The 12,511-nt window shown below is 44.7% G+C and overlaps 1 non-coding gene and 2 pseudogenes across 1 annotated transcript; all 3 read right to left on the reverse strand.

The window, feature by feature from the left end:
- Nucleotides 1-5,685: 5,685 nt before the first annotated feature.
- On the reverse strand, nucleotides 5,686-8,737 carry LOC149573805 (25S ribosomal RNA; annotated as a pseudogene).
- Nucleotides 8,738-8,958: 221 nt separating this feature from the next.
- On the reverse strand, nucleotides 8,959-9,112 carry LOC149573806 (5.8S ribosomal RNA). Its single transcript, XR_016361314.1, has one exon. It is a non-coding gene; the product is annotated as a 5.8S ribosomal RNA (ribosomal RNA).
- A 707-nt stretch (nucleotides 9,113-9,819) lies between these two features.
- Nucleotides 9,820-11,630, reverse strand: LOC149573807 (18S ribosomal RNA; annotated as a pseudogene).
- Between the last annotated feature and the right edge of the window lie 881 nt (nucleotides 11,631-12,511).

The raw sequence follows: 12,511 nt of genomic DNA on the forward strand, positions 1-12,511 counted from the left end.
GCCAGCATGGCTCGGCCACCATTTTTTGCTAAGAGCTTTCAGAATTAAAGCTCCCATGTAGCCTAGATAAGTACACCATGACAAATTGCTAGAGTGCCAAGCACCCATAGAAAATTGCCATTATACCAAGCAATGTCAAAGTGCTAGACAAGGGCTCACATTTAGATCAAGTTTTAAAATCACCAAAAAGACATGCCATGGATCGGTAACCGCTGCCTCACCTTTTCCAAAATTGAGTCATCAGAAAACATGATCTAAAGGAGAGCTGAGGAAAAGCACTTAGAGATTGCTTCATGCCCCTTTCATTGATTTAACATCAACATACATCGTTTGAAAACCCAACAATCTGATCTACCTAGAAACCAATGTTGAATCAATGAAAGAGGCATGGGAGAGGCTCATGGCAACCACCTCTCCTATATAAGCTTTTACTGCAAGGCTCCTTCTACATTTGAAATCTACAATAGCATGGAAAAATCCCCTAAAAATCCAATTCAATGAAAAATGTGACCAAATAGCCATCCACGACACCATTTTTGGAGCTCAGCCAGAATGGCTCACCTAGATTGGGTTAGCCAGAATGGCTCATCCAGATCAGGTTGGCCAGCATGGCTTGGCCAGAATGGCTCAACTAGATTGGGTCAGCCAACATGACTCACCCAGATCGGGTCGGCCAGAATAGCTTGCCCAGATCGGGTCGGCCAACATGGCTCAACCAGAATGGCTTAGCCAGATCACATCAGCTAGAATGGCTTGCCCAGATTAGGTCAGCAAGCATGGCTTGCCTAGATCGGCTCGGCCAGCATGGCTCGGCTAGAATGGCTCAGCTAGATCAGGTCGGCCAGCATGGCTCACCCAGATCGGATTGGCCTCCATGGATTGGCCACCATTTTTCAAGAACACTACCTCCCCTATATAAGCTATTAGTGCAAGGCTTACTCTACATCAGAAATGTACATTCAGTGGACAAGTACCTTAAAACCCAATTCAATGAAAAATGTGACTGAATAGCCATCAACAACCCCATTTTTGATGAAGTTGTCAACGGAGACAAAGATTGGCATTGGTTAGGCGATTTGATTACATCAGTCAGGGGGGTAAATTGTTCAATTTTTGGAGACATAATAGAATGGCTCGATGACCATTTTATATTGGAAGCTACCCAATTTGAGAATTATGACTCAAGTAGAATGGCTCAGGTACCCATTTTATATCACAAGTTACCCAAATTTGAAAATTATGGCTCGGCTTGAATTTTGTATCGTAGGCAACCCAATTTGAAAATTATGGCTTGGAACGGCTCAACTTCCATTTTATATCCAAGGCTACCCGATTTGAAAATTATGACTCAACTTTATTTCGAGCACACTGCCTCTCCTATATAAGATATTAGTGCAAGGCTTGCTCTACATTCAAAAATATGCATTGACGTAGACAAGTGCCTTAAAAAAATCAATTCATTGAAAAATGTAACTGAATAGCCATCCACGACCCCGTTTTGGCTGAATTTGGCAACGGAGCCAAAAATTGACATCGGTTAGGTGGCATGTTTTCATGAGCCACAGGAGTAAATTGACGGTGAGGAAAGATGGCAAGTCAACTGGGTCAGATGACTTGACTCGGTGAGGCGACCTAGCGAGCGGACTTGGTGAGCAAACTTAAAGACTTGACTTGGTGGACACACTTAAACTTTTGACTCATGAGCCACCATGGCAAGCTGTCTTTGGGAATCAAGATAGAAATCTAACATGGTGAGTAGAATTTGAGACGTGACCGGGTGGGGCAAGTTGGTAAGGTGACATGGCAAGTCAATGTGGTGACTTGACTTGGTGAGCAGACTTAAAGAGTCAACTTGTTAAGGTGACTTTCTGGAGTAACTTGGCGATCCCATATGGTGAGATTCCTTGGCAAGCAGAGCTAGCTAGCCTGGTGGTGAGATGACTTGGCCAGTAGACTTGGCTAGCCTAAAAGAACATAAAGAGTTGACTTGGTGAGGGTACTTGGTGGGCCGACCTAGCAGGGTGACTTGATGAATGAACTTAAACATTCAACTTGGTGGGCCGACTTGGTGGGGTGACTTGATGAATGAACTTAGAGATTTGACTTGGAAACAGTACTTGGTGACTTGGTGGGCTGACCTAGCCGGGTGACGTGATGAACGAACTTAAAGAGTCCACTTGGTGGGCTAACTTGGCAGGGCTACTTGATGAATGAACCTAAAGAGTCGACTTGGTGAGAGTAATTGGTGGGCTGACATAGCAGGGTGATTTGATAAATGAACTTAAAGAGTCAACTTGGTGAGAGTAATTGGTGGGGTGACTTGATGAAAAAACCTAAAGAGTTGACTTGGTGGGCCGACTTGGTAGGGTGACTTGATGAACAAACTTAAAGAGTCAACTTTGTGGGCCAACCTGGCAAGGTGACTTGATGAAAAAGCTTAAAGAATCAACTTGGTGAGAGTACTTGGTGGGCCAAATTGGTGGGGTGACTTGATGAATGAACTTAAAGAGTCAACTTGGTGGGTCGAACTGGTGGGGTGACTTGGTGAGAGTACTTGGTGGACTGACCTGGCAGGGTGACTTGATGAACAAACTTAGAGAGTCGACTTTGTGAGAGTACTTGGTGGGTGAAACTGGCGGGGTGACTTGATGAACGAACATAAAGAGTCGACATGGTGGGCCAAGTTGGCAGGGTGAATTGATGAATGAACCTAAAGAGTCAACTTTGTGAGACTACTTGGTGGGCCAACCTAGCAAGGTGACTTGATGACTGAACTTAAAGGGTCAACTTGGTGAGAGTACTTGGTGGGCAAACCTAGAAGAGCATCTTGATAAATGAACTTAAAGAGTCAACTTGGTGAGAGTACTTGGTGGGGTGACTTGATGAAAAAACCTAAAGAGTCAACTTGGTGAGAGTACTTGGTGGGTCGACCTGGTGGGGTGACTTGATGAGCAAACTTAAAGAGTCAACTTGGTGAGAGTACTTGGTGGGCTGACTTGGCGAGGTGACTTGATGAACGAACTTAAAGAGTCGACTTGGTGGGCCAACTTGGTAGAGTAACTTGATGAACAAACTTAAAGAGTCACCTTGGTGGGCCAACCTGGCAGGGTGACTTGATGAATGAACATAAAGAGTCGACTTTGTGAGAGTAATTTGTGGGCTGACCTGGCAGGGTGACTTGATGAATGAACTTAAAGAGTCGACTTGGTGGGGTGACTTGATGAATACACTTGAAGGGTTGACTTGGCGGGGTGACTCTATGAACGTACCTAAAGAGTTGACTTGGTGAGAGTACTTGGTGGGGTGACTTGATGAAAAGAGTTAAAGAGTCAACTTGGTGAGAGTACTTGGTGGGGTGACTTGATGAATGCACTTGAAGAATCGACTTGGTTAGAGTACTTGGTGGGGTGACTTGATGAACAAACTCAAAGAGTTGACTTGGTGGCTCGACTTGATGAGAAAAATTAAAGAGTAAACTTGGTGAGAGTACTTGGCGGAGTGAACTGATGAACAGACTTAAAGTGTCAGCTTGATGGGAGTACTTGGTGGGCCAACCTGGTGGCGTGACTTGACGAATGAACATAAAGAGTTGACTTGGTGAGAGTACCTATTCTGGTGACTTGATGAATGGACTTAAAGAGTCAACTTGGTGGGGTGATTTGATGAAAGGACTTAAAGAGTCAACTTGGTGAGAGTACTTGGTCAGGTGACTTGATGAACAGACCTAAAGATTCAACTTGGTGACAATACTTAACAAGGTGAGCTGATGAACGAACTTAAAGAATTGACTTGGTGAGAGTACTTATTCTAGTGACTTGATGAACGGACTTAAAGAGTTGACTTGGTGGGTTGACTTGATGAAAGGACTTAAAGAGTTAACTTGGTGAGAGTACTTGGTGGGGTGACTTGATGAACAAACTTAATGGGTCGACTTGGCGGGGTGACTTGGTGAACGGACCTAAAGAGTTGACTTGGTGAGAGTACTTGGTGGGGTGACTTGATGAACAAACTTAAAGAGTCGACTTGGTGAGAGTACTTGGTCGGGTGACTTGATGAACGCACTTGAAGGGTTGACTTGGTGGGGTGACTTGATGAACAAACTTAAAGAGTCAATTTGGTTAGAGTACTTGGTGGGTTGACTTGATGAATGCACTTGAAGAATCAACTTGGTTAGAGTACTTGGTGGTGTAACTTGATGAACAGACTCAAAGAGTCGACTTGGTGAGAGTACTTGGTGGCTTGACTTGATGAGCATACTTAAAGAGTCCTCTTGGTAAGAGTACTTGGCAGGGTGAACTAATGAACAAACTTAAAGAGTCAACATGGGTGGAGTACTTGGTTGGCCGACCTGGTGGGGTGACTCGATTAATGGACATAAAGAGTTGACTTGGTGAGAGTACTTGTTCTGGTGACTTGATGAACGGACTCAAAGATTCGACTTGGTTGGGTGACTTGATGAAAGGAATAAAAGAGTTGACTTGGTGAGAGTACTTTCTAGGGCACCAAGAAGGAAGAATTTAACCACTTTTGGATCACGTACATGACTCGGGGCACTAAGTCGGGTACGGTGACATGAGTCCTACGAAAAAATTGGAGTTGATTAAGGCTCCAGGCGATACGATTCAGGGTTGCCGACACAATTTGGGTTGAAAACTTTGGGTGTTAACCCAAAAAAAAAGTTGACAGCCTTTGGATCACGCACATGACTCAGCGCACTTAGAATCTTGTCAAGCATGGTGACATGAGTCATGCAAAAAAATTGGAGGTAGTTAAGGCTTGACACGATTCGAGTCAAGGTTGGGGTAGCTGGGGTGATTCATGTCGGGGTTGCCGACACAGTTCGAGTTGAAAACTTTGGGCATTAACCAAAAAAAAAAGTTGACCTCTTTTAGACCACGTACATGACTCAGGGTACTTAGAATCAAGTCGAGCATGGTAACATGGGTTGTGCAAAAAATTTGGAGGCGATTAGGCTCAAGGCAATTCGAGTTAGGGTAGCCAACTCGATTTGAGTTCAAAACTTTGGGTGTTAACCTAAAAAATAAGTTGACCAATTTTGGATCACGTACATGAGTCATCTGCCCTTGTGAAAATTACAAAACCTGGGGACCTGCCTAGAATTTGCAGTCGGAAGATTTTTCTGCCCTCACAAAAATTTACAAACCCCACCCACTCAGAATTTGGCACCTAGAAGATTTTCTCGCCCTCGCACAAATTACAAAGCCCACCCACTGGGAATTTCGCACTTGGGAGATTTTGTTGCCCTCGCAGAAATTTTTACAAAACCCCACCTGTCGAGAATTTAGCACTTGGGAGATTTCTTTGCCCTCGCAAAAATTTTCACAAAACCCCACGCGGTCAAAATTTGGCTCTTGGGAGATTTTTCTACCCTAGTGGAAATTACAAACCCCCACTGAGAATTTGGCACTTGGGAGAGTTTCTTGCCCTCATGAAAATTGCAAACCCGACCCACCCGAAATTTGGCACTTGGAAGATTTTCCCGCACTTGCACAAATTAAAAACCCCACTCACCAAGAATTTGGCACCTGAGAGATGATTTGTTACGACCTCGCAAAAAATAAATAAATTTGCAAACCCCACCCACCTGAAATTTGGCACTTGGAAGATTTTCTCTCCATTGCGCAAATTACAAACCCAACCTATCACAGATTCAAAAAAGGTTTTATGAATTGAGGCGACAGAGAGTTGAATCTCAGTGGATCGTGGAAACAAGGCCACTCTGCCACTTACAATACCCCCTCGCTTATTTAAGTCATCTGCAAAAGATTCTTCTCGCTAACCACTTGAAATTAATATCCAAGCTTGCTCCAACGGGCTAATGTGCCGATTAGAGATGGCCAATGACATGGGCCCCTGGGAGTTCAAGAGCACCCCTACTACGGGTCATGATGCAGCTGGAGAGAGATATGCACCGCATCTAGTGTGGATTCTAAATTAGAGGCATTCAGTCATAATTTGACACACAGTAGCTTTGCGCCACTAGCTTTTCAACCAAGTGCAATGACCAAATGTGTGAATCAATGGTTCATCTTATACTAAGTTGAATTACTATCGTGGCACAGATCATCAGTAGGGTAAAACTAACCTGTCTCACAATGGTCTAAACCGAGCTCACGTTCCCTATTGGTGGGTGAACAATCCAACACTTGGTGAATTCTGCTTCACAATGATAGAAAGAGCCGACATCAAAGGATGAAAAAGCAACATTTCTATGAACGCTTGGCTACCACAAGCCAGTTATCCTTGTGGTAACTTTTCTGACACCTCTAGCTTCAAATTTTGAAAGTCTAAAGGATTGATAGGCCATGCTTTCACGATTTGTATTCATACTCAAAATCAAAATCAAATGAGCTTTTACCCTTTTGTTCCACACGAGATTTCTGTTCTCGTTGAGCTTATCTTAGGACACCTGCGTTATCTTTTAACAGATGTGCCATCCCAGCCAAACTCCCCACCTAACAATGTCTTCCACTCAGATTGACATGCCTAGACGCACCTTAAGGCCAAAAATAGGGGCATTGCCCTATCTTTGCCTCACTGAATAAGTAAAATAACATTAAAAGTAGTGGTATTTCACTTGCACCCAAAATCTCCCACTTATTCTACACCTCTCAAGTCATTTCACAAAGTCGAACTAGAGTCAAGCTCAACAGGGTCTTCTTTCCTTGCTGATTTTGCCAAGCCCATTCCCTTGGCTGTGGTTTCACTAGATAGTATACAGGGACAATGAGAATCTTGTTAATCCATTCATGCATGTCACTAATTAGATGACAAGACATTTGGCTACCATAAGAGAGTCATAGTTACTCCTGCCGTTTACCCGCGCTTGGTTGAATTTCTTCACTTTGACATTTAGAGCACTGGGTAGAAATCACATTACGTCAGCATTCGTAGGGACCATTGCAATGCTTTTTTTTAATTAAACAGTCAGATTCCCCTTGTCCATACCAATTTTGAGTCGATTATTTTCTGCCTAGGGAAAGCCCTCCAAAGGGGGCATCTTGCATCCATCGCCCGATCAGCATGCGACAGCCCACCCTCGCCACGGGAGTAGCTTGGGCAGGCTGCCAATAGCCCATGAGTTTAGGGCATAGACCCTTAGGCCCAACCCTTAGAGCCAATCCTTTTCTTGTAGTTATGGATCCATTTTTCCAACTTCCCTTACCTATATTGTTTTATTGACTAGAGGCTATTCACCTTGGAGACTTGATGCGGTTATGAGTACGATCGAGCATAAATGGTACACAGTCCTCTAGATTTTCAAGGGTTGCCAAAGGTGCACCAGACACCCAGGCTCATGCCCAAGGTTTCACAATAACCCCCACATCCTCCTACCCATCGGAGCCTAGCACTTGCCCTGATGGCCGAGTATAGGTTGTGCGCTTCAGTGCCATCCACTTTTGGGGCTAGTTGATTTGGAAGGTGAGTTGTTACACACTCCTTAGTGGATTTCAACTTCCATGACCACCATCTTGCTTTCTTAATCAACCAAAACCCTTTTTGGGATCTGGGTTAGCGTGTAATTTGGCACTATAACTCAACTTTTGGTTCATCCCGCATCACCAGTTCTGCTTACCAAAAATGGCCCACTTGGAACTCACGATTCTGTGGCACGGCTCAACAAAGCAGCTGCACCGACTTACCTATTTAAAGTTTGAGAATAGGTCAAGGATGTTACACCCCCGATGCCTCTAATCATTTTCTTTACTTGATAAAACTCGCATGTGAGCTTGAGCTATCTTGAGGGAAACTTCGGAGGAAACCAGCTACTAGACGGTTTGATTAGTCTTTTGCCCCTATACCCAAGTCAGATGAATGATTTGCACATTAGTATCATTGTGGGCCTCCACCAGAGTTTTCTCTGGCTTTTCCCTACTCAGGCATAGTTCACCATCTTTTGAGTCCCAACAGGTGTGCTCACACTCGAACCCTTCACAGAAGATCAAGGTCGGTTAGTTATGCACCCCCTGAGAGGGGATCTCACCAGTCAGCTTCCTTGCACCTCACAAGTTTTCCCAACTCACCAACCCACACACATGTTAGACTCCTTAGTTTCTGTTTCAAGATAGGTCAGATGGAAAGCTCGTTGGCCAGTTCCATGAGTGCACAGGTGCCCGAGAGCCTGCCGTAAAGGTGCGTGCTTTGCTCCTCGACCGCCGCAACGAAAGTATTTGTGTGACTAGAAGGTCATGCTTATGTTACCGTGATAGCCCACACTAGAACGTCCCCCAAACTGAGCAGCAAATTGGCTCATACTGTTCTGCATCTAACCGGGGCACATCGCCGGCCTCCATCCACTTCCCTCCTGGAAATTTCAAGCACTCTTTAACTCTCTTTTCAAAGTACTTTTCATCTTTCCCTCATGGTACTTGTTCGCTATCGGTCTCTCACCCGTATTTAGCCTTGGACGGAATTCACCACCCAATTAGGGCTGCATTCCCAAACAACCCAACTCACCGATAGTGCCTTCTAGTGCGATAGGGTCTGAGCCTGATAGGGCTCTCACCCTCTTCGGTGCACCCTTCCAGGGGACTTGGGCCTAGTCCATTGCTGAGGATCCTTCTACAAACTACAATTTAATAGCCATGGCCATCAATTTTCATGCTAGGCTCTTCTTGGTTCACTCGTCGTTACTAGGGGAATCCTAGTAAGTTTCTTTTCCTTCACTTATTGATATGCTTAAACTCAGCGGGTATTCACACCTGACTTGGGGACGCAGTAGAGATGCAGCATGCTCACACTATGGTTGGCCGCTGAGCCCAAAATAAAGTTCCACACAAGGAATTGTTCGATCAACACAAGCCAATGCCAGCCTTTGTTATCCACCACTCGTCGCGACGGATCGACGGACCTTGTACTCATTTCAGCCAACTGCGCCACTTGCGGACATAGATGGCCATCTCCACTCCTCACGGGGGAGGGCAAAATTTTGTAGTGTGATGCCCAAGTAGATGTGCCCTTGGCCAAGGCCTTAGGCACAACTTGCGTTCAAAGACTTGATGATGCACGGGATTCTGCAATTCACACTAAGTATCACATTTTGCTACATTCTTCATCATGGCGAGAGCTGAGAAACCCGTTGCCAAGAGTCATAATTTTGTTATGTTTTTGTCTTTTAGTGACCCAAGCATGCAAGGCACTAGATCGCACGCTTCATTCTTTGGATTTCTAAGGTGCGCGATGCACCCGTGTGTTGGGTGTTGACACATCCTAAACCCTGAGCACCCAATGGGTGCGACGAGGAACATTGTGGTGTGTCCCTGCCCCATCACCTCACAAAGGTGGGAGTTGATGCATAGGAGAGTAGTGTCAATGAATGGGGCCCCTACCCTAAAAATCATGCTAGTGCACCCATCCTAAACACAGAATGCTCCAAGCGATGAGTCAATACACCTGGGCAAGCCAACAGGAGGTTGCAGCAGTCCCGACTTGCCACCGTCAAAATGACGGATCCTTGGCACAATGCTGCACACATGATCAAACAATAAAATCTCAACAGGGGATGAGGCTTGGACCCCCTCTTAACTAAAATCAAGCAGAGACCTCTTGCTCTGATGCAGACGTTGTTCGAAGGCACCGATCCTAATCTGGATTGCATTCGAGTCTCTTCTTCACCCCACGGGGAATCCACACTTTTGATCACAACATTCGATGTGACCCTCAACCTCAAGGGCACTGGACCCATAGCTTGGCCATCCAGCACATCACTGTAGGGCCCAAGTGTCTACACGTCATTGAGATTTTGGGGCGGGGAGGAGGCCAGCTCCATCCCCTACATGATTTAGGGTCTCAAACCAACAATGATCCTACCGCAGGTTCACCTATGGTAACCTTGTTATGACTTCTTCTTCCTCCAAATGATAAGGTATAATGAACTTCTCATGACATTACTTATAGGAACCGCCATCGTCGCTACGATCCGAACACTTCACTGGATCATTCAATCGGTAGGAGTGACGAGCGGTGTGTACAAAGGGTAGGGACATAGTCAATGCGAGCTGATGACTCGTGCTTACTAGGAATTCCTTGTTGAAGATCAATAATTGCAATGGTATATCCCCATCATGATGCAATTTGGTAAGATTTCCCAAACCTTTTGGGCCAGGGAGAGAAACTCGTTGGTTGCATCAGTGTAGCATGTGTGCGGCCCATAACATCTAAGGGCATTATAGACCTATTATTACCTCAAACTTCCATGGCCTAGGAGGCCATAGTCCCTCTAAGAAGCTGGCCGCAAAGGGGAACCTCCACATAGCTAGTTAGCAAGATGAGGTCTCATTCGTTAATAGAATTAACTAGACAAATTTGCTCCACCAACTAAGAATGGCCATCCACCACCACCCATAGAATCAATAAAGAGCTCTCAATCTATCAATCCTTACTATGTCTGGACCTGGTAAGTTTCCCCTGTTGAGTCAAATTAAGCCCTAGGCTCCACTCCTGGTGGTGCCCTTCCATCAATTCCTTTAAGTTTTATCCTTGTGACCATACTCCCCCTAGAACCCAAACACTCTGATTTCTTAGAAGGTGTTGGCGAAGTCCTTAAAGCAACATCCGCTGATCCCTAGTCGGCATCATTTATGGTTGAGACTAGGACAGTATCTAATCATCTTTGAGCCCCCAACTTTCATTCTTCATTAATGAATACATCCTTGGAAAATGCTTTTGCAGTGGTTCATCTTCCATAAATCCAAGAATTTCACCTCTGACAATGAAATACGAATGCCCTTGACAGTCCCTATTAATCATTAGTTCGGTCCTGAAGGCCAACGGAACAAGACCAGACTCCTATCGCATTATTCCATGCTAATGTATTCAGAGTGTAGGCTTTCTTTGAGCACTCTAATTTTTTCAAAGTAACGGTGCTAGAACCGTGACCCAGCCAATTAAGGCTAGGAACATGCCACAGATAGAAGGGACATGAGGGCCAGTGCACACCCAGAAGGCAGACCGACCATGATGACCCAAGGTCCAACTACGAGCTTTTTAACTGTGACAACTTAAATATATGCTATTGGAGCTAGAATTACCACTGCTACTAGCACCATACTTTCCCTCCAATGGATCCTCATTAAGGGATTTATATTTTACTCATTCTAATTACCAGACTCGATGAGCCTAGTATTGTTATTTATTGTCACTACCTCCCCATGTCAGGATTGGGTAATTTGCATGCCTACTGCCTTCCTTGGATGTGGTAGCTATTTCTCAAGCTCCCTCTCTAAAATCAAACCCTAATTCTTCGTCACCCATCATGACCATGGTAGGCCTCTATCCTACCATCAAAAGTTGATAGGGAAAAAATTTGAATGAAGCATCGCTAGCACAAAGGCCATGTGATCCATTGATTTATCATGAATCACCAGAATAGCGGGCGAGCCCGTGCCGACCTTTTATCTAATAAATGCATTCCTTCCAAGAGTCAAGATTTGGTGCTCATATTAGCTCTAGAATTACTACGGTTATCTGATTAGCAAAGTACCATCAAAGAAACTATAACTAATTTAATGAGCAATCAGTAGTTTCACAGTCTGAAATAGTTCATACTTAGACATGCATGGCTTAATCTTTGAGACAAGCATATGACTACTGGCAGGATTGACCAGGTAGCTTCTAACAATGAGGGGACCCCCAAGACCTACTACAACCAAGGGTTGCCTTCCATGATGGGAAACTAAAATTTGCATTCACTCCGTCATGCATCCAAACATAATCTACCACACAAACAACAAGAATGATGTTCATAGCACATTCAAGACTCGCAACGCTCAAAGATTTCACACAAGAGGAAAGTGTCCCATTGTCGACTAGAGAGGGCTGAATACAGAGCCTCTGTTCATAGGCACCTGGGAAGAACATCCTGTACGGAACCCTTTACCCTCAAACTCGCTATCGCCACTACTTGAAAAGAAGCCTCAAGTCTCTATGAGATGCACCGCACATATAGCCACCTCAATTGTAAGGACACTCAAAGACATCCATTTCCTAGGAATATGCCTCCTACACGCCTGTTGAGATGCACCCAAATAGACAAAATCCTTCTTGATTGCAATAAACACTTTCCCATGACGAAGAGCTAGTTATCGAAGTGCCAATGGAGACCACCATGTTGAAGGGTAAAGGGCTGTACAAGTCGAAAACATGACTAGTTATACGATTGGAAGGGGTATCACTATACACATGACCACCTCAATTATAAGGCCGCTCAAGGGCATCATGTATAACACCCCCTATGCACATTAATAGGTGATGAGAGCCCACCCGCATACACAGACATGTCTAACCTCTGGTAAATATCTCCTTTCCCAACACAACCTCGCTAACCATTTCCCATGACATGTGATCTGCCAGCAGAGGTATAGAAAAGTTCCTATGGGTGAACACTCACACTAGCATTGTCGAACAAGCTTCAATATCATGCACATGCACATACTAAAGAACTACCCTTGAAAGACCACTTTCGAAGACATCCCAATGACACATTGGAATG

The sequence above is a fragment of the Cupressus sempervirens genome, chromosome 2, assembly GCF_028749045.1.
Source record: "Cupressus sempervirens isolate cs-2001-9-10 chromosome 2, ASM2874904v1, whole genome shotgun sequence".
Classification (NCBI taxonomy): Eukaryota; Viridiplantae; Streptophyta; class Pinopsida; order Cupressales; family Cupressaceae; genus Cupressus; species Cupressus sempervirens.